This window comes from Pseudonaja textilis, chromosome 2, assembly GCF_049901715.1.
Source record: "Pseudonaja textilis isolate UNSWEBS1 chromosome 2, rPseTex1.2, whole genome shotgun sequence".
Classification (NCBI taxonomy): Eukaryota; Metazoa; Chordata; class Lepidosauria; order Squamata; family Elapidae; genus Pseudonaja; species Pseudonaja textilis.
Genome location: NC_141991.1, coordinates 146,538,097 through 146,564,765, shown reverse-complemented (window position 1 = coordinate 146,564,765; position 26,669 = coordinate 146,538,097). Strand labels below are relative to the sequence as shown.

The window sequence follows — 26,669 nt, the reverse complement described above, 5'->3', positions numbered from 1 at the left end:
GAATTCTGATATTGGTAGTTTTAACACAGTTGAAGGTACCAACTTTTTGGGGGGGTGGGGGGAGACTGGATTGGAACATTCAAGCTGTAACAGTGTCTTGATATGCATGTTCAGTCACTATTGCTTGCAAAAATCCTGCACCCCTGTTGCTAATGGTTGGTGCCTGAGCCGCCAAAGATGAAAGCTTTTCTGGTAGATTGTGTCCATGTTAATTTTTTGAACATATGGAAGGATTAGCATTTTTCACCAAAACATGTCTGAACCTGTGCCCACCAGAATTGAATAATGTTGTTTGTAGGACAAAGAAATGCCTAGGAGATACCAGCAACATGTTACGCTGATAGAATATTTCCAGGACTTTGGCAGGATTTTGACAGGCAACAAATTGTTAGCTGGCAAGAAAGTACAAGAACTGATTGTTGAATCAGCAAGATTTTTGAAGAAAGAATAAAGTGCTGCCCAGGAATGCCCTCTACTGGCAATATATTTGGTTCTTCTACTTATTCTTTATATAGTCATGATTCAGCAAAGTGGGTTGATAGAAACCACACCCAACTCTCTGAGATCAGTTTTGAAATGTCTCATTTTGTGTTGCAGCTTGCTTTTCACTATTTCATCCTGGCACTTCCTTTAAATGGGAGGACTATATTGAAGGGGGCGGGGGAGCAAAGCAAAGTAGACAAATCAATATATGGATTGGAAGCTAGATCTTGATTAAATATAATCAGACTCAAAAGTGAGACCTTCTAAAGTAGGAGTGAGGCCTCGTAGTTTTCCAGTTCTTCCAGATACTGGATATATTAGCTGGAATTGACAAGATAGGTTTGTTTTAATCTAAGACATCTGGAAGGCCACAAAGTCCCCATCTCTGCCCTAAATTTTGGATTTTTTTCCACCCTCCTCCTGTTAGAGATTTACTCAGTGGAAACAGACACACAGAAATCAGTGCATTTTTATTATAATTTTCAGATGTCTGACTATTAGGAAAATAAACTAACACCAGTATACTGCTGATGAAACAAATCGACTATGCAAACTTTGCTCTCCCTTCAATCCTAGACTGAATAGTAACAACCACTATCACCACCAGGTATACATGTATAGAATAATCGCTTGCTATCAGGGATAGGATCCGACCGGTATAACTTCCGATTCTGTTGGTCTGCGTCACGCACGCATGTGCGCTTTGCACGCGTAAGAGTCGCAAGAGTCATGCGAGTGCAATTTACGACCTGCTGAGCTGCCTGGACAGTTGCTGCCTGGACAGCCCTTTTTTCTTGCTTTTTCAACCACAGCTGTGTCACGCAAAGAAGCTGCAGTTGAAAACGCAGGAAATAAAGGTCAGGTAAGAGCCCGGGCGGGCGGGCAGGCCAAAACAGCAGCAGACTTAGAACTGGTTCTATGTATCTCTCTGTTTGCTGCTTTTCAAAGCAACCGGTTCTACAGAAGTAGACAGAACCAGCAGAATCCCATCCCTACTTGCTATATGAAGCAATGCTAGGATTGAGGGAAAAATTTTAAAATACTGGGAACTGCAGATAAAGCTGAATGTTTATGGAAAAATAAATCAGTTATTACACCAGTCGTGATCAGAAACCTCAGAGCAATATCTAAATGACCCTCTCAAAATCAGGAAATATTGAATTTATCAGAACTGAACATCCTAATTTTACAAAAAAATTCATCCTGATCAGATCTGCCTATATTCTTAGACACTATATTAGCAATTAACTATTAGGTCCTTGTCTTGAATTAGGTTTTCACCAGTATTAGGCTGTCAGTATAATTGTAGATTACCCACACAGTAACTCAAGGCAGCAAACATACCTAATAGTCTTTCCTCCTTCTACTTTCCTCACAACAACAACCCTGTGAAATAGGTTGGGCTGAGAGAAAGTGACTGGCTCAAAGTCACCCGGCCAAATTCCACTCTGGCCTAAGGCCAGACTACAACTCAGTCTCTCAGTTTCTGAACTGGTGCCTTAACCATTAGACCAAATTAATGAATAATAAAGCAGTGCCAAACAAGGAATAGAAGCATCTGCTGGAGTTTTGCAGAAAAAGAAAACATTCATTTTTGATTCCATTACGTTTCCTGTCAAAATAGTAATCAAGATGAATAAAGGAGCTTTCTTTGTTTGAGCTCAGAATAAAGTAAGCTTCAGGCAAATAGTTCATTTTTCCTATACTGCAGAAAAGCCTAACATTAGTCCATTATACAAGATTATCAATTACTGTATATTGAAACAATAACAGAGCAGGTGGCATTTGCAATACAGTAGCAGCCTAAAGGCTCCTCTATGTACTTGCACCTTATTGTTCCCCAACAGCAGAGGACAAAATTTATCACAAATCACAAATTTATCTGAAAACACTCCCTTTTGGTATGTCAGGCAATTACTCTACAGGAGTTTGTTCACCTTTGTCTTTTATTCTCAATCTCCCTGAATATTTAGAGCCTCTATGCATGCCTTTCCCCCGCCAAAGGCCTGAAACATAAAATCCACACACAGCTATGCCTTTGCAGACAATGACTCCAAATTCCACTCTGGTCTTTCATTACTACTTAGTGCTTACAGACCATATATTTAAATAATCAATTGTTAACGTTTTCATAGGATTGCTGTCCTGTAATATACTATTATTCCTAACCTGCAACTATGTATGGATATATATGTGCATGCATGGAATGGAAGTGACACTAAGGTACAGTATTAGAGATCTGCTTGTTTAGCTTTCCATGAAACCTCAAACTGCTTTACAGCTTTAAGACAAGTGGACTTCAACTCCCAGAATTGGCTAGCTGGGGAATTCTGGGAGTTGAAGTCCACCTGTCTTAAAGTTGCTTATGGTTGAGAAACCCTGGGTTAGCCAAGCCTTTTTAGAAGTGCCCCTTTATTGTGGCTTCTGCTTTTAGACAGCATATTGGAGTCATTCTCCTGCACTAAAGCAACTAATTTACTGACTGCATGCTCAGAAGATACCCCTCTTGACACTAAACAATTGAAAAACATGAAGCAAGCTGTTTGGACACCCCAACTGGAGGCACAGAGGCTGAGCATCTTGCTTTTCTATGTGATAATGCCTCTTTACTACAGCTACAGGTAGTCCTTGACTTACGTCCACAACTGAGCCAAAATTTCTGTTGTTAAAGCAAGACATTATACAAACCATTTATACGACCTTGCTTGCCACTTTTGTTAAGTGAATCCCTGCAGGAGTTAAATTAGTAACACGGTTGTTAAGTGAATCTGGCTTCCCCATTGACTTTGCTTGTCAGAAGTTTGCAAAAGGGGATCACATGACCCCAGGGCACTGCAACTGTCATAAGTATGAGTCAGTTGTCAAATGTTTGAATTTTGATCACTTGACCATGGGGGATGCTGCAATGGTTGTAACAGTGAAAAACAGTCATAAGTCACTTTTTTCAGTGCCATTAAAACTTTGAACGTCACTAAATGAACTGTTGTAAGTTGAGGACCACCTGTATTGGAGTCAAGATGGCTCCAGAAAAGGAGTGACACAGCTTCTTACAATATACTATTGCCCAATAAGAAATGCTGGTTGTAAATCAAAGATTATAAAGTAATTTTCTTAGTAAGATTATTGATAAGACACAATTCAGTATAACTAAATAACTGAATGCCTACCTCTTTTCAATCAGTTAATCATACTACACAAACTGTCACAATATACTTGAGATAGGTCATAGCAGAGGTGGTATTCAGCAGGTTCTGACCAGTTCTGGAGAACCGATAGTGGAAATTTTGAGTAGTTCAGAGAACTAACAAATACCACCTCTGACTGGAGATTTTTCAGTATCCTTTTCCTGCCACACCCACTAAGCACACCCACAGAACCGGTAGTAAAAAAAAAATTTATCCCACCATTGTCAAAGTCGCTATTTAAAACCACTAGTTTAGCAAAGTAACAGAGATTACAGTACTGGGGAGGTGGAGCCTTAGATTTGGCAGGTCCCTTTTAACAGATTGTAAGCAGCTGCAAAAACATTGATTATTATAGCATCTGGGTTATAATGAGGGAAGTGGAATGAATCACACGAAAAGAAGAGCAAGTTTGTTTTCCTGTCTCCCACAATACAGATTCAACTGTTTTTCTGTTGATGAGAGACTGGGTGTATTATTGTGGGACCAAATATTCTACTACTCAAATAAATTGGATTATGCAATTTCACATGCAGACAGTCATTTGTCTGGATTTAGAGTATCTGTACTGCTTGTAGAGCTGTGTGTGATTTTTACCTAAATAACACATTGTCATTTCTGTGAATATTTGAATAGAAAGACTGAAATGTATGGAAAATAGCATTGCTTGGGCATCAGTGGTACAACTGCCATTTTAACAGATGGTGCAAAAAACTCTGCCAATGGAATAGAAGGTAAATCTACAGAATCTGAAGTAGATTTAACAGAACAACACATATTCTCAGCTGCCATCCACTTTCTTTCTCAAGTCTTTATTTTCTCCAAATAACTAAATGGAAGCCTTCAGGAATCAAGCACTTCTTATCAAGCATAATTCTACCCTTTTACGTGCATATCCCCATCCAATCCACTCATTTTAATGAAGAAAATAACCTGGATGTCCTGAAAATCTCTTTTTCTCAAGAAGCAAAAAATACCATGCAGTAATCTTTAACCTTTATGAAACTAGTACCTTTGAATGATCATTCCAAGCAGCAGACTGTGGCAAACAATTATTACACCGATATATTTTAAAACAGCCCATCTATTTATTTCTGTTCATTAAGGAGAATGCATCCAGAACGTAGCAGCACCTTGCTCTTATTGTCACTTACTTTTAGATCAATCTGCTACACGCCAATCATTAAACTACGGCAAGCTTTTGGGAGCTTTGTGAGAAAAGGGCACTTTGGTTTTTGGTGCCTTGAAGATAGTGTTGACTCCTGGAAACTGCATGGACCAATCCCTGCAATTTTCTTGGCAAGGCCTTTTGGAAGTGGTTTGTCCTTGCCTACTTCCTAGGAGGAAGCGACTGTCCCAAAGTCACACAGGCTGGCCTCATGCCTAAGGTAGGATAGAGCTCACCGATTCCTGGTTTCTAACCTGATGCCTTAACCATTATACCAGGAGTCTTCAAACTTGACAGCTTTAAGACTTGTGGACTACAACTCCCAGAATTCTTCCCCCAGTCATGTTAGCTCAGGAATTCTGGGAGTTGAAGTCCACAAGTCTTAAACTTGCCAAGTTTGAAGACCTTTGCACTACACAAAGCTAGTCCATAGTTTAAATTATAATAAATAAAATTAGTTCCACTAATGCTATGACCATTTAAGATCATATGAATAATTTTCCCATAATTTGTATCAATCTCATTGAAATTAGTAACTGTAATTGGAGAACTTTCTGATAGATTCTGCTCCCTGACATTTGTAGTATCTTGTCTATAAAGCCAAAAATATGCCACCTGACAGCTTCCTTCCCCTTAAAACATGCCTTTAGAATTATGCCATCATTTAAAAAGCTTCTTTTTCTTTGCTTTTGGAGGCTTTTCCTGCTACTTACTTGTATTAGAGTAGTTACACACTTAGGTCTCGCTGAAGTTGTCATAAAGGTCTAGGATAGTGTTTCTCACCCATAGCAACTTTTGAGATGCGTGGACTTCCAATTCCCAGAATTCTGCTGGCTGGGAAATTCTGGCATGCAGGCCAGGAAACTCTGGGAATTGAAGTCCACACATCTTAAAACTACTGACATTGTGAAATTCTGTTCGGGAGAAGTGAGTTCCAGGCAACTACCTTAAAACATGTATGTATCTTTAAGAGCAGCCAGAGACATTTTGCTGCCTCCAATAGTTGCAGAATTGTTAAGAAATGCAGAGGCCACTGAGAGTGTGTGTCCACATTTAGGCTGGCTGAAGCTTCTACAGTATTGAGATTTGGAATCTAACATCATTTCCATTATTCCAAGAGACCCTTTACAACTCTTAAGAAGTCTGCTAATCCAGAAAACAGCAGAAGTTGCTCTTGGCAGCTGGGGCATTGACAGATGAGTGGATACTGTGAGCAGGATATTCTCAGCTAAGGATAGAGGTGGAAGCAGAGCAGAGTTTTCCCCAACATCAGGTTTAAGTTCAATTAAGGAAAGGCAGCACATTTAATTAATTAGTGCTGCTTTTTCTTTTTCACTAGATTTCCTGCCTCAGGTTGCAGCATTTTTTTTTTTTTGGCAGGTCTTGGCTGCGGTAACTTGTGGAGGAGTATTTCTTCATTTTAGTACATCAGAAAGACACACGGACCATTCCCTGCATTGGAGTGGGGATTCAGTAATAACATATGAAATTGCAATTATTTCCTTCTGTCTGATTGCCAGGCAGCCCCCTCAGCAATTGGGAGCGTCTCTCATTCATGATGAATGAGGAAAAAAAATATGGATTTTTGTGCTACAGAAAATAAACAGAGGGCGTTTTCATTTTTCCATCCTCCTGGGTGTTTGGAGGCAGTGGCAGCCCAGCAATTGGATTCTCTATAAAAAAAAAAGGTGTGTCTGTGTGAGATTGTGAAGGATGGGGTGTGTTATAAAAGAGATGCCTGCAATTCCAAGGTTTCATCAATAGGTGGTAGGCTTGCCTCCTTTCCCAATGTCCCCCCCCCCCCCCCTTCCTAGAGCTCCAAGTTTAGGGACCCGTCTTCATATTTTCCCCTTATTTGGAGAGCTTCATTTCTTTGGGTTTTTAACTAGACAGACCCTCCCCAGGGGCCTGGGGGTTGGAAATGTAGCAGTGGGCAAGAAGGCAGAACTGAAGGGCGTCCACAGAGGAAGGAGGCACAATCAAATTGTGTGTGTACATACAAAATATACGTGTGGTTACAGCTAAGAAAGGGGAGATTTTTAACAGCTATGCTGGGGAGAAGGTGGTGTGCATGAGAGGAGACCCTAACAAATGAAAGGTGGGTCAAAGATACTGAGCTAGTCCTCAAATTTCAAGATAGGAAAAACAATTTCCACGTTTCTAGTTAATTTAACATGGAATAATCCACAGCTTCTGATTCTGTATTTAATTCCATGTTAGGAATCTCCATTTCCCTTATAAGCATAAAATAAAAGGGTGAGGGGAAATGGCTGTGCTGGAAATGCATTGCTTTACTTTGAATTTCCAGGCATGTGGATATAATAATGTAGCTTGTGGGTATTAAAGGGCAACAGATAGCCTTGAAAAATAACATTCTCTAGAGAGAAATGATTAAGAATTCTACATTTTTTTCCTGCCAGATAAAGATAAAGCCAAAGGATTATTTACACAAGCATTCTGAGCCCCTGATAGCCATGCTTTTATGTTTCCCAAAGCGACTTTCTCTCACACTACAATGAGGTGGCTTGGTATTTTAAAAACTGACTGCTGTCTTATCCATTTTAGGTGGGTTGGCTTGGTTCAGTTCCTTGAGCCACTGTGGTGGTATTTCCCAAAGCCAAAACAAGGTATGGCTTATCTTTACCTACAGTAGAATGGTGGAACAGTGGTTAAAATTGCAGGAACGATGAGCCCTAAAGTTATTTCAGGAAAGTGCCTCAAAGGACAAAGTTAGTATGTCAGGGAGGATCCATTAGAGAGAACATACATGCTTCCATAAGTCTTGGATCATCTCTGTTCAGGTTTTGCAATAGAGTTCTGCCCATATTCATGGATTACCTAGCATGAAGCGGGGCCTTACTTTAGGCACAAAAGAAGTCATAGGGCACCCCTTTCATCTTCTTCAGTTCCCCAAAGCATAATGGTATAGAAAGTCAGGCTCACCTTTCTTATTACACTTTAATCTGACTTTGCCTTCAGCCAATTCAGAGCAGCACGTAGGGTCTGCCTTACCCTTTGGTTTTTACAGTGGACCTGAGAAGTAGTGACTGATCAGGGATACCTATTTAGCTTCCTGTCTAAATGTGGATTTGAATTTTGGCTTCAGTGATCTAAGCAAAGACTTCTTAAGCCTGCTTCTCCCAAATGTTGGCTGGGGATTCTGGAAGCTGTCATTCCGATAGTTCTGGAAGGCTCCAAATAGGGGAAACTACCTTACCTCACAATGGCACTTTCTCTTCTCTTTTTGGAAGGGCGGGAGAGGGGAAGGGAGGGTGGGAGAGAGAGAGAGAATAAAAGATAAGAATGCATCCAAACTAGCCAGGATGTTCACCAGAAGGCAACTCCGCAGACTCTTGTGCAGGTGATTGAGTTTTTAATCACCGAGTTACACTTCTCAGGCCTGTTAATGTGGTCAGTAAAGCTTTACCTCACCACAAACAGCCAAAACTGAGGGGGGACCCATCCTATTTCTGAAGACCTTCAACAGAAAATTAGGATGTCCTGGATAATATAATTCAGACTGGACTGGAGATATCACGTTCTTTGGGATCAGTGAGAATTGTCATTCAGTGCATGCAAGGTTTGGGAGGGGCGGAGTTCCTTTAAATAATGTAAGCAGCTGGACTGATTAGATTTCTTGAGATTTAAGGTCTCAATCTTTTCTAATTGGGGTGCATGTGAAGGGGAGTGGGGAGAATCTCTATCATCTTCCTGCTTCTCTATTCTACAGTATCTGGCTATGTCACCTAGGGCTAATGGTGTTCAAAAGACTTGATGCACCCTTTTAAAATGTGCCACCCTCCAGGTACACAGGTACTACTGTTTCCACAATTCTCAGCCATCATTCACTTTAACGCAACTTAGTCTGAGGTAATCATGTTTCAGTTGCAGTAGGATTTGTTTTTGAATACATATGCATCAGAGCCACTGGTTTTCCTTGTATGGTAACTTGAATATGACATTTGGAGACCTGGAAAAAATAAGAACCAACTTGTCCATAAGTACAGGCTCTAAGTGATAGGCATTCATATCTCATGCCACACATAAAAACATTTGGGGGTTTTTTGTTTTTTTTGTAACCCCGCGTGCTTTTGGTACAATTTGTTAACGTGCACTAGAATTTTCACTCGGCTGTTCAAAGGAAAGCATTTTTCAAGTTTGCTGGAATTGTGGCTTCTTGGATTCTGAGCAATGTTTATTGGCTGTTTATGAATGTTTGTCTCTCAGCCTACCCTTTTGTTAGAGGTTGTTATGAGGGTAAGAAAGATGAAAAATTTCTCAAATGGTATAGCGGGAGGTTCACAGAGCGAATTTGTTTTGAAATACACTCCTCACCCTTGTCTTCACCATCTCCACACATATGTAGCTAACACTTGATAAGTGGCACTTTGTGACTAATACTGTGATATTGTGGGTGACATTTTTTTAGTCTCCGAAATTTTCTCAAGAGAATGAATATATGATTGCCTATGTATGGCCATTATAAGAAAAAGCAGCCCAAAATTTGGGCTTTACGTCATGCAATCAAGCATGATGGACACATATTTTAGAAATCACTTTTGACAAATAAGTTTAGTTTGATACATATTTAACACTCCTTTTATAGTCTAGAATGATTAAAAACTGTTCCAAGTATTCATTTCTCCTATCTGGAAGACACAATTCTTTAGGGAATTATTTGCACGCTCAGATGGACAGGAATACAATTTCAACTGAATTTTGGGAAAAGAGTTTCTTGGAAGATGGCATCCAACCTAAAGCTATGGTGATAGTGGTAGGGCAGCTATTTTCATTTTACTTGTTCAACATCCACATCTCTTAGCTTTGTCTGATTTCAAAGTCATGCTTATCCAGTGGAGTAGAAATTGTAGCCTCCTCTGCCGATTGCTAACTTTGTCTGTTGAGCAATAGTCTCAGCTACTAATTCAGAGAGCAATCTTGCAACCACATTACAACAATTACAGGCTCCCAAACTCCCAGCTAGTCTTCCCGGCTTGTTTTTCTAAACAGATAGACATACAGTTCCAGGCTGGCTATCTATGATGAGAAGAGAATCTTTGGTTTATCAGGGAATTTGTGCTTAATTACCAAATTAACCATATCTTCCTGTCAAGTGGCTATAGCAATTGTGACATGCTACCACAATCAGCAGGAGATTCAATATGTGGGTTTGACCACAAGTCCTGATTTACGGGTGATGTGATTTTTCTAGCCCCTTGGCAAAAAACGATATAGATGGAACAGCATGTCCAAAAACTTTTACATTGCCATGGTCTTGAATGAACACTTTCCAATGCCCATAAAGGTGGGAAAGACATCTGCCAATGTGCATACATATAAAGTTCTGGGATCCTGCTCTCTCCAGAGTGTCAAGGGAGAGAGGCAATATAGCTCCAACCTCTCAGCTTTGAGTTAGAAGCTAGAATCGCTTCTTATCCCCCTCTTTCCACATTGACTCTTCCCAGAGCTCATGCATCCACTCTGCCTAGAGATGCTACTTATTCCACTATCCCTTCAATATCTTCTTTCTTTCTTTCTTTCTTTCTTTCTTTCTTTCTTTCTTTCTTTCTTTCTTTCTTTCTTTCTTTCTTTCCTTCCTTCCTTCCTTCCTTCCTTCTCCTATTTTGCTCCGTTTGGATTCCCGTCTCTTTTCTGTCCGGCCCGCGTTCGCCCCATCCTTTCCCTTCGGTCCGCCATCCAGAGTCCCTGCCTCTTCTCGCCCCGGCGCTTCCCTTCCCATTCTGCTTCTCGCCCTCCTCCGTCCATCCCGGCTCCCCTTCCTCTTCCCGCGCCGTCTGCCTGGCTAACATCCCCAACTTTGCGGGCGATCCCCAGTCCCCTCGTCCCTCCGGCTTCCCCAGTTCCTCCGTCCCGTGGTCCCTCCTCACCTCTTCGGATCGACGGCTCCTCCGGGAGTGTGGCGCAGCCGTCTGCCCCGCCGCCACGGACGGATGGAGGAGCGGACGGACGGTACGTCTCGGGCCGGAGTTCGGCACGGAATGGCCGAGCGATTGGGGGGTGGCGGGAGGACACCGGCCGGCCGGGCGGCTCAGCAAGCCTTAATTGGTAAAGAGCAGAGTCGGCGGGAGGAAAGAGAGAGCAGGGAGGGGGCGACGGCAAGAAATGGAGGGAGTCGCAGGGAGGAGGGAGAGAGACGCCGCCCCCGGGATGAGCTCAGAGCAAGGCAAATCCGGGGTAGAAAACCTCCCTCCCGTAGAGGTGCGGCCCCCTGATCCGAAGTAACGAGGGGCGGGGAGTTGCGATAATCCTTCCAGGGGGCGCCTACTCCAATGAGAAGCTGGAGAGGTCAGTAAATGAACCACAGCTCCACCCAAGACAGACTTCATAGGAACTGGGGGAATTACAAGGGAGGGCGGGGGATAGCAAAGATGAAACCAGGTAAGGTGGCCACCTCTAGCTTATGGTTTTCTGAATGCTCTTGAAGGGCCCGAAGAGCAGAAAAATTCAGATCCTGGAGCAGGAACTTCAAGCAACTGGTCTGGTCTTGAATAGACCAGCTCCTTTCATTTCAACCATTGGATAACTGCCGGGTGGACCAGTCCCATGTTCATGAATAGGATGAAGTTTTCTACAACAAACACCCAGATATCTTAGATAAGAAGACTCCGATCTATAGACCTTCTTCCTTGATCTAAATATTGGGAAAGTTTATTATCTCCCTAGCATGACCCATTGACCCTACAGCTTGATTGCCCCACTTGGCCAGTATGAACTCAAGGATTCTTTGACCATCTTTCACAACCATGATGTCCCCAACATTCTTGCCTTGGGATGACTCACTTACACAGGAAGAAACGGGGTGAGAAGACCAACAGATGAGAAATGTGGAACCCAGAGTAGAAACTGGGAGACCAGAAATAAGTCATAGGAAATGGGGTTGCGAGATGGGTGATAAGTTGCCACTGAGGCAACCGTAACCGGAGCTGTTGAGTGCTGTCTTGGTTGATAAAGGCTTGGCACAGAACCTCTGTTGGTTTTAATACTGTTTGTACCAAATAAGGCAACAATATTGATATCAGAAAAACAGCCATTGCATGTTAAAAGGGTGAAACTAGCCTTACCATACATACACAGTTGAGCATGCATATCCTGAAGTCAACATGTTTGAGTTTATGCCATTGCCAGAGTGTATTAATGTATGTATGCAGACTGGGTGTCTTCAGATTACAACTTAGGTGCATTACTTTTGTTTATTCATTAAATTTACATTCCATCTTCCCGCAAAATAGTACTCTGGGCATCTGTAAAAAAAACCTCCTATGGTACCCCTATTAGACTACAACAGCGCTTCTCAACCTTGAAGATGGGTAGACTTCAACTCCCAGAATTCCCTAGCCAGCCAAGCTATTTGAGGAATTCTGGGAGTTGAAGTCCACCCATCTTCAAGTGACCAAGGTTGAAAAACAATGGACTAGACTAGAGAAACCCATGGTCTGGTTCTGAATGAGGCAGCTTCCTAACTGAGTATGTAATAAATCCACTCGATTCCAATGGACTGTGCCCATCCCACATGTCAGGTTCCCAATCTGCCATTCCCATTTGAAATTCCATCTATTTTGCCACTGGAGGTGAACAATAAAATGAAGCTTCCTTATACATAAAAAGAAGCATCCAACATGGAAGGTGACTGACTGATATCTGAATCTTAGTTCAATATTAGTGGCAGGATAAGACCATCCCATTAAGTTATCTAGTTATCTGTGGCTCATCCTGACATCCCATTAACTATGGCAAAAAGAGCTTGTTTAACCTTTTTTTTACAAGATATATATCCCTAGTCCTCAGCTACTACAGAATCAGTTTAAATCCATATTTACTTGCTCCTGTCTTAAAAGTAGTGTTCCCCCTCATCTTCTGACATATCACACCATAGATCCGTGATGGCGAACCTATGGCATGCGTGCCACAGGTGGCATGTAGAGCCATTTGTGTGGGCACACGAGCTGCAGGCAAACTTACCTCACTGGGCATGCATGCGCCTCACAGCTGATTTTCAGCCGGTTTGAGGCCTTTTTTGACTTCCCAAAGGCTTGAGGAAAGCTTCTGCAAACTTCTGCAGGCTTTGCAGACCGAAAACGAGTCCCGTTTTGTCACTTCCTGTTTTTCTGAAAATACCAGAAGTGATGAAACAGGGCTAGTTTTTGGCCTGCAAAGCCTGCAGAAGCCTTCCTCAAGCCTTTGGGAGGCCGAAAAAGGCCTCAAACCGGCCGAAAATCAGCTGTGAGGCACAGTGCAGGTAAGGAGGTGGCGGGAGCCAACGGGTGGGTGGGGATTACGTGTGCATGCGTAGGGGCCTTCTGGCACACGAGTGTGAGCGTGAAAGCGCGCGCACAATTTTTGGTACAGGAGCCCAAAAAGGTTAGCCACTACTGCCATAGATTCTGCTAAGTGTTTATTGATACTTCTTAATGAATATACTGCCAATCTTCCACTGCTTCTTTCTCCTTGTATTATCTATTGATTACCAGTGATTGATGTCATTTTTTTAAAATTCCCATGCCATTTGGGGTGTTACACAGGCCAATCTCGGAACTGCTTATTACAGCAATTTGCTGGCAGATTGCCATTTCCTTGCCGTACTTACAGGTAGTCCTAGCTTACCAATTCTCTCATTGAACTCATTTAATTCAGAGTTATAATAATGTAAAAGAACACACCTTTTCAACCAATCTTTGCGTTTACAAACATCATAATATCCCGTGGTCACGGAATCACCATTTACTTTGCAACCAGCTTCCCGCAGGCAGAATTAATGGAGAATGCGAAAGTAAAATCGCAAGTCGCAGTCACACGACCTCTCGCTTAATGACCGAATGGGAAGTGGCATAGGGTCACGGTCACGGTCATGTGAACTTCTGTTAAGTGACTGGGGAACTTAGTTATGGAGTTGCCAACTGTGGTCACTAAGCGAGGACTGCCTGTATTTATTTGAGAGACATGGGAACAAGGTTGAAACTCTTTTTGGCCTAGGTGAAAGGTCACAAGCAGAGCATGGAAGCACAGACAAACTGGCCATGATCCCTTGCAGTCAGCGTTGCCACTCCCTTGCGGCACTTACCGGTGTTCCCTTCCCCCTGACTCCACACCTGAATGACTAATCACACATACCCAGCAAGGGCCAAAGGCAGAAGCGAGAGGAAGTTCTTCCACTCACCCTTAGGAAATCTTGAATGATTCCTAGGACAGCTATTTCATTCACGTGGAATTAGCATTCTTCAGAACAAGCAACAGCAATTCAAGGACCCATTCAAGCGATTTGAAAGGTGTCTGTGAAGCCTCCATCCAACTACACAGCAGTTGTGCATGGCTGTTCCATCAATATTAAAGGCAGGTGTTGGTAACTGCTTTCCCCGCTGGGCAGAATTGACTAACCTGTTGGTCGGGGTGGGACTTAACCGGTGTTACTACTGCGCGTGCATGTAATTCACTGAAAGCTATGCCTCCCGGACAGCTGATAAGCACTGCACACGGGTGCACAGCATTTGAAAAACACCTTTTTTTCCTGCTTTTTCAACCTCAGCTGTGCCACGCAAAGCGGGCTGAGGTTGAAAAAGCAGGAAATAAAGGACAGGTAAGAGCCTGGGCAGGCAGGCAAGCCAAACAGCAGCAGACAGAGAACTGGTTCTGTGTCTGCTGCTCTTCAGAGCTACCAGTTCTATGGAACCGGGCAGAACCGGTAGCATTCCACCCCTGCTGTTGGTGAAGCAGTTGTCATCACTATGGCCATCCGACAAAGCCCTGAGAAGTCACTTGCTGAGTGAGACCTGTGACTTTATTAGTAGAATTATTTCTGCCATGACTTATTGTGCTAGATTTCTTGAAAAGTAGGTAAACTGAGCAAGGAAAGTTCTGGAGTCTTGACATACCGGAATCTAGTATGTTTGGCTAAAACAGCAAGGTATACAGGATATATGCTGACTTCCGGTCCTGGAATTCAGGAGTCAACTGTCATGATTCTCAAGCAACATAGTCAAAAGTTTGGAAGGGGACCTGAAGAAAATCCTGTTGGGAAAAGCTTTAACTAATTGATAATTAATTGATAACTATCTAAGGTCATAGGTGAAATGTTCTATGTTGGATCACAATATAGAACAGTTATGGCAAACCTTTTTGTTGTGGTGTGCCGAAAGTGTGCATGTGCCAGCACCCACAATTCAATGCGCCCTACCCCCCCCTGCGCATGCGCGCACAATCCCTCCACTCCCTTACCTGCACTGTGCATGCATGTGCCTCCCAGCTGATTTTCGGCCCGTTTGAGGCCGTTTTCGCCCTCCTGGGAGCTCAAGGGAAGCCTCTGCAACCTTTGGAAGCTGAAAAATGGGCCTGTTTTGGCACTTCCGGTTTCAGTACTTCCGGTATTTCTGGAAGGGCCATTTTTTGGCCTTCAAAGGCTGCAGAGGCTTCTCTCAAGCCCCCGGGAGGGCAAAAATGGCCTCAAATGGGCCAAAAATCAGCTGGGAGGCACGTGCGTGTATAGTGCAGGTAAGTGTGGCTGGGCTCGCATGCCCACACAAATGGCTCTGCATGCCACCTGTGGCACACGTGCCATAGGTTCAACATCACGGATATAGAACATTTATTACAAAATGAAACCATTAGTCCATCTAAGCTAGTACTCCCTGCATTGCACTGGCTGGTTGGGGCATTCTAGGGTTTCTGTGATAACTCTCTTATAACCCTCTGCATCTGATCCATGTCTAATCTCTGACCATGAAACAAAATGGAGGAAGTGGACAAGTCATTAAAGGCAGTCCTTAATTTATAGAGCCATTCCTTTAGTGACAGTTTGAGGTTATGACAGCCCTGAAAAAAGTAACTTACTACTAGTCCTTGCACTTATGACCGTTGCAGTGTCCTTGCGGTCACGTAATCCAAATTTGTCAACCAGCATGGATTTGCGATGGTTGCAACGTCCTCAAGTCACGTGATCATCATTTGTGACTTCCCCAGCCAGCTTCCAGCAAGCACAGTCAATGAAGAAAGCTGGATTTGCTCAGTGACTGTGTGATTCGCTTAGTAAATGCCACACCATTTGCTTAAACAATAGCAGCAAATGAAAATCAGGCATGACTCATTTAATGACCAACTAGCTATCAAGGGATGTTCCGGTCCCAACAGAGGTTGCAAGTTGAGGACTACAATACTTGTAGCACAGTGGTGGGATTCAAACTTTTTTTACTACTGGTTCTGTGGGCGTGGCTTGGTGGGCGTAGCAGGGGAAGGATACTGTAAAATCTGCAGTCAGAGGTGGGATTTGCCGGTTCTCCAAACTATTCAAAATTTCCGCTACCGGTTCTCCAGAACTGGTCAGAACCTGCTGAATACCACCTCTGTTGTAGTGGCAATATGTTGATATATGGATATCACAGGCAAAGTTGCTGAGCCAAAGTTACTTCCCCCAAGGCTGTCAAGAATTGCGTAGTTAAATGGAGTTCTGAATCTCAGGCTATATAAGCTGCAAATCCAACTGAAGGCTTAATAGCTCACCAGTCATTTTAAAGGAATGTAGGCATCCAAGAGCATAAATGGTATAAAGTGTGATTGGTAATATCCTTTGCCACTACCGGCATGACTATATTTGCATGCTGGGAATGGCTTGAAGAATATTTTAGGGCCACACTGGCATGCTTTACTGTAGTCCCATGTTATTGCCTACATAAATCACTTTGGGGTGCCTTGCTTGAGTCCTTTAGCTTTAAGCTTTTCTCTATGTCGTAGCCAATTTGAGAATGGAAAAGATGGCCATAAAGGAGGAAGGGAGAGAGAAGAGGCTGCATTGGGGAGATGGACATCCGGTTCAGTATTTCTGCCCCCTAAGTGATGTTCTGCCCCCCAAACTGCTTTCTCTTTGAAATTATTTGGAGAAATAATTTAAAGATAATCGCATCTTTAATTTGGGGTAAAAGCAGCAAAGAATTTAATGGAGCTGCAGTGACTGAAAAAACTTCTGTTTTTCACAGTAGTGAGCATAAACATCAAACATCGATTCTCCCTGGCTCAAAGTGACTCCATTCTTCCAAGGTCAGTAAAATGAGGAGCCAGCTTGTTGGGGGCAATATGCTGACTCTGAGAGGGCTATAAAGCACTAGGAAGCAAAGTGATTATCAACCATCAACCACCTCACCTGATGAAATACTTGACATTTCCCACATTGGCCGAGAGCTCAAAAACAGAGATGGCTCTGTGGCCCCACGCTTCTGCAGGGTCATTTGCAAAAATGAATCAAGCAAACGTAAATTCATTTACACTATAAATTCACTCGCCAAAACCAACACCAACCATAAGAACCTCCATTGTCGCCCTGACCTAACCATACAGCAACGTGCCCGCTCCTGTGTTCTCCGCACTGAACTCAAAAAACATCTAGACAATGGAGAGAAGGACCTGTACGTTGACTACCATGCTGACTGTATCAAAAGTAAGTCACACAACCCACAACTCAGCTTTAACCTTCAACCACAACCCGACCTCAACCAATCCACCATCACCCAAGACTAGGCACGCACGCCCCTAACTACCTCAATTCCAACTACTGCTGGCCTTAAATGCAAGCTACTCAATGTAAGAAGTCTTGCAAATAAAATAGCTGAATTTTTCCTCTTACTAAACATGGCTAAATTCGACATCATATTTGTCTGTGAAACATGGCTCAATGCATCTCTCCCTGACTCCATTACCACAGTAAGAGACTATCATGTTTACCGATCAGATCGTGAAATTCATAGAGGAGGTGGTGTTGCTATCTTCTATAAAAAGTTATTACATCTAAAAAACCTCCAAGTTACTCAGGAGCTTGCTCTTCCTGAGACCATCATCTGTGAACTATCCTTAAATATCACATTTCGATTCTTACTATGTTACAGAGCACCTGAATATGACATCGAACATGTAAACAAGCTAAATACACTACTAACATGGGCAGCATCCTGCCCACATGCTTTTATCTTTCTTGGTGACTTCAATCTACCTCATATTGACTGGACCCTAAATGAATGTACAACTGAACCCATACACGCAACCTTCTACAATGCTGTTACAAATCTGGGACTGGAACAACTAGTAACCAACAACACTAGACTAAACAACTGCCTCGATCTCATCTTTTGCAATAGTTTGAATTTAATTTACGGAATACAAACTAAAGAACCCTTTTCCAGCAGTGACCACAATATGATTGACTTTTGTCTCAAATACTCATCTCTAATGATCTAAGTGCTAGAGCCCACTGTAACTACATAGCCAAAAAGGCATTAAGAGCTGTTAACCTAATCCTACAAAGCTTTTTCTCTGGTAATCTCACACTACTAACTAGAGCATACAAAACATTTGCTAGACCAATACTTGAATACAGCTCATCAGTCTGGAACCCACATTACGTATCTGATATTAGCACAGTTGAGAAAGTCCAGAAATATTTCACAAGAAGAGTTCTCCACTCCTCTACTCATTGTAGAATACCTTATGGCACCAGACTTGAAATTCTAGACCTAGAAAACCTTGAATTATGCCGTCTTCGGTCTGATCTAAGTATGGTATATAAAATCATACATTACAATGTCCTACCTGTCAATGAATACTTCAGCTTCAACCATAACAACACAAGAGCAAACAATAGATACAAACTCAAGGTTAACCGCATCAAACTTGATTGCAGCAAATACGACTTCAGCAACAGAGTGGTCAATGTCTGGAATACTCTCCCTGACTCTGTGGTTTCTTCCCCAAACCCCCAAAACTTTAACCTTAGACTGTCTACTATTGACCTCACCCCTTTCCTAAGAGGTCTGTAGTGGGCATGCGTAAGCGCACCAATGTGCCTCCCGTCCCTGTCCTATTGTTTCTTTTATTTTTCTTATATGTAACCATTTCATGTATTCATAACTATGTATATACTTATACCTATTATCTTGTAAGTGATTGACAAATCAAACAAACAAACAAATAAATAAATAAATAAAATAGATATGTAAATGCTATTGCTAAACTGTGCCTTGATCATTCTTGTCCTGAGATACGCTCATACATTCTTCTAGTATAGATAGCAATGACAGTAAAGACATCAGACCTAGGGTAAAGTCATTAGAGCAAGGCTGCCAGATTGATATTTCTAAATGAGGACTTGGAGACATCATAGCATCTATCTGAGAACAGTTTCCATCTTGCTGAGGATGCCAATCAGGCTGTTCTGCATCACCTCTATACATCAGAGCCTGAAAAAATACACAAATAGTGCTCCTCCCAGTTTCATTCTTGTTATCTTTTACTAAAATGAGGAAGGGCTCCATTTTGGCAGTGAGAAGAACAACAAGGAATGTTAAATGAAGAATTTTAGGTTAACTTTCAGAACTATGAAGGGAAACATCCCAGCCCTCCACACCCCTTCTAATAATCTGGGGTGGGGACTGGAGGTAGTATATTGTGATCTGAATGAAAAAGAGGCAGAAATTCACAGTGTGGAGAAAGATCTAATGCATCCACTTCTCTGCTTCATCGAATTTATATAACCTTAGTGCAAATGTGTCAGCCTGTCATTATTTCACATTATGGCCTGCTAACAGGGACTTTATTTCCCTGGGCTGGGCCAGGCATCGTTTATGTACGTGACAGCTCCATAGATTAGGACACTGAGAGGAGAGCAGAGCAAGTAAGGGCTGATGGAACACATTCAGACTGTATCACTTGTGCATAAGTCAACTTTCTTCCCATGCACACAGAGCCAGATCAGTAACTTAAAATGCTTGGGGAGGGAGGGGGGAACCAATCACCTCTCAAGGCTCTGCAGGGGTGGCCTTAACTTCCTGGGGAACTGCCAAGGGTGTTCGCCCCAGCAGAGGGAACACTGCCAGCAGTTTTCGCCCCAAACCTACAGCCTTTTAAGGTGTGTGAAGAAATTAGAGAAGAATCTCCATAGAAAGAGAATGACCTAAAATTAACTAACCAACCAAGTGCACAGAATTGTGGCCAAGCTTTCAAGGCCTCAATTTACAAAAAGCAAAGGGTGTGGTTGGGGTGGGGGGGGCGGAGGGGTGAGATTTAACTTGATATTCTGCTGTGGATCTGGATCTCATCTTTCTTAATCGCAAAGTAATCAAAATTAATAAAGTGGAAAGCATGTGAACAATGCAAAGGAATAGCCACAAACAAACATGCACAATTCTGTCGTTTACTGACCTGCTAGCCTGGTTTGCTGATATCAATGTGCAGTATTTTTTTTCTGGATTGCCAATATGTAACACAACAGCAAAGGACTATTTTGAGGTCAAGGGACTTGTTCATTAGTGCTTCATGTCAGGAACAGGACCTGGAAGAAAAGTCAGTAGATCAGAGAAAAGTAGAAGCTAATCAGCTGGGATTTATTAAAAAAAACATGACTTAATGAAATACGTAAACCGAAAAAACTTTTTTGTTAGGTTTTTTCCCCCATGAAGCGATTGCAGTACTTACCTTATGCCAAATCAAAGATGCTGCAGTTACTGCTTTTCACTTTTAATTTCCTATTCCTTCCTGCTGCCTTCTTGTGTGAATTTCTGCTTTCCACCAACCCAGAACTGATGGGTTCCAGCTACTTCTGTAAAAAAGTTATAGTCAAAATAATTCCATCTACTTTGTTTCTTCTTTTTGCTGTAGGGTTGAATGTTAGCTGCCAGTAAAAGAATGTTGCTCCCCTTGTCAGTTGGCAGAAACTTTTAGAAACTTTTCTCAATGTTTATCTTTATGTATTTATTTTTCACCTTTATTATTTGGATAAATACCTCAAAGTGGCTAACATAACTAATGCACCTTTCTCCTCCTATTTTCCTCACAACAATAATCCTGTGAGATGACTTGGGCTGGGAGAAAGTGACTGGCTCAAAGTTGCCTGTCTGGCTTTCATACCTAAGGCAGAACTAGAACTCACCATCTCCCAGTTTCTAACCTGGTGCCTTAACCACCAGACAAAACAGATTTCTTCATGCCTCCAGATGTACAGTAAATTAGATTTATGTCTCAACTTTCATCTAAGAAATAAGGTCCTTTTCTATAAGAGTTCTAACAGATGTTTTGAGGCTTCAAGTGAGATAGAAGGAAAAGATGAATATTTTCCTTTGGGAGGCTGCAAATACAGAATTACAACTGCCTGACTTGTCTGCAGTATTATAATTGCACCCATGTGGCCAGTCACAAGATAGTCAGTAGTGATCAAAATGGTCTTTTTGGCATCCAGCAGGAAAAAAAAATCAATTTCAACACATAGATTTCTTCTGTCGTTGAATTTGTCAGAATTCTTTACGGTAGTCCTCAACTTACAACCACAACTGAGCCCAAAATTTATATTCCTAAGTGAGAAATTTGTTAAGTGAGTTTTGCTCCATTTTATGACTTTTCTTGCCACATTTGTTAAGTGAGTCACTGCAGTTGTTGAGTTAGTAACACGGTCGTTAAGTGAATCTGGCTTCCCCATTGACGTTGCTTTGTCAGGTTGCAAAAGGCGGTCACATGACCCAGGGAGACTGCAAGCGTCATAAATGTGAGTCAGTTATCAAGCATCTGAATGTAAATCATATGGTCATGGGGATATTTCAATGGTCATAAGTGTGAAAAACGGTCATAAGTCACTTTTTTCAGTGCCGTTGTAACTTTGAATGGTCCCTAAGGAAACTGTTGTACGTTGAAGACTACCTGTATTACATTCCAAATGTTATTCCTTAGTTCCTCTTTATTTATAATTTAATACTTATTCACTATATTAGCTATGTTTCAACTAAGTTGATCTTCACAATGATAAAAACTTAAAATGCTTTTCATTTTTGGACATAGTAGAGATCCAACCATTGCATGTGTTCTTTTTTTTTGTAACTTAAAACATTGGTTTTACTATTGTTTTCAGTAAAGTGGTGGTGATCCTTTAATACTGCTAACACAGCAAAGCAGTGGGCAATCAGCTAATGCTAAAAGAGCTTAACACAGCTAGCAGTCTGTGATGTAAGCTTTGCATAATCACACTGCATGATACTAACTGAACACTGTGGAATGATTAAGGGCCGTCAATTCCCCCCCATTATTAGGTACCTTTTTAGATATGTAGAAACCCCTAAGGTCATTCAGTTAAACTGTGTAATGTGATGTCTCTTCGCTGAGTTCAGCTCCTGATTACTAGTTACTCATAAAGCCATCCATGCGATTGAAGTGACTTGCCTTTGCTTTCTTCTGATATTTTTTTCTTAATTGTACTGCTTAATCTATGACCCTAATGGGGATCCCATGGTCTCCCATTGATTAACTCCATTCTTTCTTAGGTTTTTTTAAAAAATGAGAACAATCATTGTTGTGTAATTGTTGCTGGATCTGTGCAGTAGGAAATAATCAGAAGCCATTCGCAAATGGCTGGGTTCACTCATGTTATATACTATATGTCTGGGTTTGATTTAGCATGTGAACACTGCTATTGAGATTTTTAATCCTGGTGTAGGGTTCAAGACCTCATTCAGATTTGTTGGAACTTTTTTTAAAAAAATCTCAACTTTCAGAGGTGTGGATTCATGACCAAAAGTGGCGTATCACCAGGAACAGATTTAATATTTTTAGCCAGTTTGGTCTGGGATTCAGTATCAAGGTTAGAATAATTTTGCTTCTTATTTTTGACTCCCCAAAGAACCAAATTGCTTGGCCAGTAATCTATAGTTCCGCTACAGAATTAAGGAAATGCAGTCTGGAAGAATGGGATCTATAAAACTAGTTAATATCCCACCCCACTGTATTTATTTATTAATTATATTTATTTATTATATGCACCAAGACAAATTCCTTGTGTGTCCAATCACACTTGGCCAATAAAGAATTCTATTCTATTCTATTCTTTATTTGGAAAATTTATATTGCCACCTACTCGCTCACAGCGACTACAGGAAATAAAAACAATATAAAAGAAATAAAAACAATGAAAATAATAATAAACTGCCCAACTTGGCCAAAACACATACTCAGACCAGCCATTTAATGGGCTCCTTCCCGCTGGTAAAACCATGTGTTTAGGGCCTTTTAAAAGAGTGTCAGAGTGGGGGCCAGTCTAATTTCCGGAGGGATGATGGTCCAGAGGGAGGGAGCCACCACTGAGAAGGCCCTTCTTGTGGGTCCCACCAAATGTATCTCCTTAGGGGATGGGACCTGCAACATTCCTTGCCTCCCCGCTCTAGTGGGTCAGGTGGATGTGACCGGCAGGAGACGGTCCCTCAGATAACACAATGTATCCCACTGTGTGAACCCAGCCCTTTGCAATCTACTCAGCAATCCACAGAAAGAAAACAGTAGCTTGAGTCAATGAGTTTAACTGTTTTAAATTCCCTGCCACAAAATACGAGCTATATGGTTGGTGCATTAGATCAATGTTATATGATTGATCTATATATATATTATATGATCTAGGTGTATAACTTCAACTCCCAGAATTCTCATCTATGGCCATGATGGTTATGGAATTCTGGGACAGGAAGTCCACACATGGTTTAGAAGATTCTGGAAAAAAAAAATCAACCCAGCCATTTCCAGAAGGTCAAAACTCCCATGGCTGTTAAATAATCTCCCTATGAGCCTAGCCATATAGTGATCCTTTGGGTTTGTCTCAATCCGTGAAGGCCCTGCATACTTTCCCCTCTCTGACTCTTAAGAATATGGTTAACTGCAGGGCCAGGGAGGAAGGGAAAGAGCAGTCCATTTGTGCCCCATGTCCGGACAGGATGTCAGGGCTTCTTGTTAAGAGACGTGTCACACAAAGGCTGGCCTGCGGTTGAAAGGCTAGATTGAAAGGCTAAAAAATATATATATATATCCCTTGCCCTGGAGGAAGCAGATTGCAAGGGGTGGGAGGGCAAAGTGGGGAAGGAGAAGTAGTCTGGGGCACACCCTGCTGCATCTGACTGAGGGAAACAGGCATTTTGTGTGTGTGTGTGTGCCCCTATTGCTTCCTGTCCCCCACTCCCCACCCCGCAGCCCCTGCTACTACAAATGGCTGAAGGGCCTTCTTTCTCTGTTATTGGAGGTTTGGTTCCAGCTTTCCATACAGGCCTTGTGCCTTGGCCTGTTCGAAGCAGCCACATGAGCTGGGGGCTCCCCACTTGGCTGCACTGTCATGCAAAGTTCATCAGGGTTGAAGGTGACTGGAAAAGGGGATGACTCCAGCTCTACTTACGGCTGCAGTGACGCTGCAGTAGCTGAGTTCTCAATTTGAGCAGACAGCCACGCTTTCCTTTTTTTGTCATCAGCCTTTGGTAACAACTGGGAGCTAAACAAGGCCAGCTCGTCTCAGAAAAGCTGGAAATGGACTCACCTCAAACTTGAAAGGTGGGAGGAGCCATCTTTTACCAGCCATTTTGCTGCCTTAGACCAGGGGTCTCCAAACTTGGCAACTTTAAGACTTGTGGACTTCAACTCCCAGAATTCCTCAGCCAGCTGCTGGCTGAGGAATTCTGGGAGTTGAAGTCCACCAGTCTTAAAGTTGCCAAGTTTGGAGACATCTGCCTTAGACAATAGGAATCACTCTCTCCTTCGCCCCACCTATTCCTTGCATCAAACTGGCCATGGTCTTATTATATTTACACCCTGGTTACACTTGTAATTCACCGTTTCTCCAGGTTAACCCATCATTCACGGTCTTCCTCTTTTCCCATCCCTATTTTAATTTCACAGCAACCCTGAGAGATCGGCCCCTGCCCTTTCTTTACCGGTGTAGGATATGCCCTGCCAGATGTAGCTGCTTTTTCTACAAATGGTAGTGCTGGCCTTGGGGAAATTGGATAATTAGGGCCCTTGAGCAAGGAAGCCCACTGAAAAATGTAAGTAGCAGCTAGACAAAGCAGTGATTATGGAGAACGATGGCCCTTGTGTAGCAGGCAGAATGCTGCTAATTAATAAATGCTGGTCTAGCGAGTGGTACAGCTTGGTTAGCTCGCACGAGTAATCTGAGCAGAGAAGCAAAGGAACCGTCTGCTGCCCATGAGGCTTATCATTGGCCTGTTCTCCCTTCGGTTCTTAAAACTGTGAAGGAGAAGAGGTGCTCCAGACAGGCCTCCAACAAGCTGGCCAAAGCAAGTTTAACAACAGCCCTTAAGTGGAATGGTAGAAAGGGAAGTGGATTCCTCTGAGTGAAAGGGTGAAAGGAATAGGCCGGAGAGCATCAACAAGCTCCGTTTTTCCCCCAGCTCTGCTTCACTGCTAATGCAGAGCCTGCTGAGCAGCTTGAAAAGTTGTTGGGTCTCCTGCAGGCCTTGGGCGTTGGCTTTGGCCCAGAGGAACTGAGAGCCGGATGCTGAAGACCAGGCTTGGCTTATTGCCGGATGATGATAGCAACAACGGGGTGAGCAGGGCAGCCAGGCCCTCCCACTCCCCCGCCTCCCACCCAGAACCATTACCTCAGCCCCTCAGGAATCTGGCCTTGCAAGGATGAAAGCTGGGGGCGGGAGGCAGTGTGGGGGGGAACGAGAGATTGGGAGAGAGAGGGATGGAGATAGACCCAAGAGTTGTTGAGAATTCCCAGCTGGGTAGGAGATGGGCGTCTCCTCCTTAGAACGGGAGGCTTGCGAACTTCTGGGTCCATTCTCTAGGGCTGCTGTGGGTGAGGAAGCATACAGCGGGGTGATCTTGTTGAAGTAAAGCTGGGGGGTGGGGTTGGCTAGACTTCAAGATTTCTTTTCCCTTATTGCAGAAAGAGCATTACATCAAAGCCAACAGAAGCAGCACTTCTGGCTCTGAAAAGAAAGGCAAGCATGACTTCAGGGACAGATGTAGTGTAAGAATGCCTGCCAACTCCTCCTGTCCCTGAATGGCTTTCTTTCTTGCTCGGAAGATTGCAGCATCAATAGAAGAGACTTCCTATTAATGGGATGGGTTGTTGCCCGGGGGGTCAAGAAGGGTGGTTGAGCAATGGGCACTTGGAAGGCAAGGGTGGGGCAGTCAGTCAGCTGTGCTTGTGCTCTTGCTTGCTTGCAAGATGGGGTGAGAGATCCAAGACTGTTAGCTGGCATTCAAAAATGCAGCAAAACTAGGAAGACATAGGTATTCATAAATCATATACAACCAAGGGAGTTAAAAGCCCTTGAGTTATCAGTTACTGATAGACCTGCCTCTTTCACAAGAGCATCATTGCCTAATTCCTAGTTTTACAGAAAAAGGAGGTACATTTTTCCCCCTCAGCTCTTAGATAGGAGCAGGAGTGTGAAGCCAGAATGGGGGTGGGGTAGACAAAGCACCAGATCTATTCAGGCCTGTTCCTGGCTGATGGAAGCAGGGAGGGAGGGCACTGGAGTCTCTCCCCTATAAGGCAGCCACTCCACTTTAGGGCTGTGTTTACACTCAGCCTAGGTGACTCAGCTCCAGGCCTGCATTCCTGAACTCTGAAATGGGGTGGATGAGATGGGCAAGTCTTGAGTTGAAAAGCTTGAAAGGGAATCAGAGGAGTGGGCTTCCAAAAACAGTCAACCACCATTATTATTATTTTTTAGGGGGAGACAAAGAATGAAGAGCCAAGGAGAGATATGTTATAACTTGATGACCTAGAAAAGGGTTTTGGGTACAAGGGATAGCTATACTGCTAAAGTTGCAATACAAAACAAATTCTCGGTATCTTGGCGCCCTCTGCTGGCTCAACCTGAGAAGTTGCTTTCCTTGCTGTTTTTTTTTTTTTTGAATGATAGGTACATTTTTATCAGATGTGTCATTTTCAGATTTTCTGAAAGACAGTGCCCTGTCTATTGTTTCACTAAATCCAATTGCACTGCACTGATTATGCTTTATGTTTGTATTATTTCACTCATTTTTAATAACTCCAATTTTGAGGCTATAAA

General features: G+C 42.7%; 1 protein-coding gene across 4 annotated transcripts in view; it reads right to left on the bottom strand.

Moving 5' to 3' along the window:
- FLNA (filamin A) overlaps positions 1-10,905 on the bottom strand; it is an 84,143-nt gene extending 73,238 nt beyond the window's left edge. For all 4 annotated transcript variants that reach the window (XM_026711468.2, XM_026711471.2, XM_026711470.2 and 1 more), the window contains exon 1: positions 10,722-10,905. The gene's annotated coding sequence lies outside the window, so the exon portion shown is untranslated. The remainder of the gene's footprint in view (positions 1-10,721) is intronic.
- Between the last annotated feature and the right edge of the window lie 15,764 nt (positions 10,906-26,669).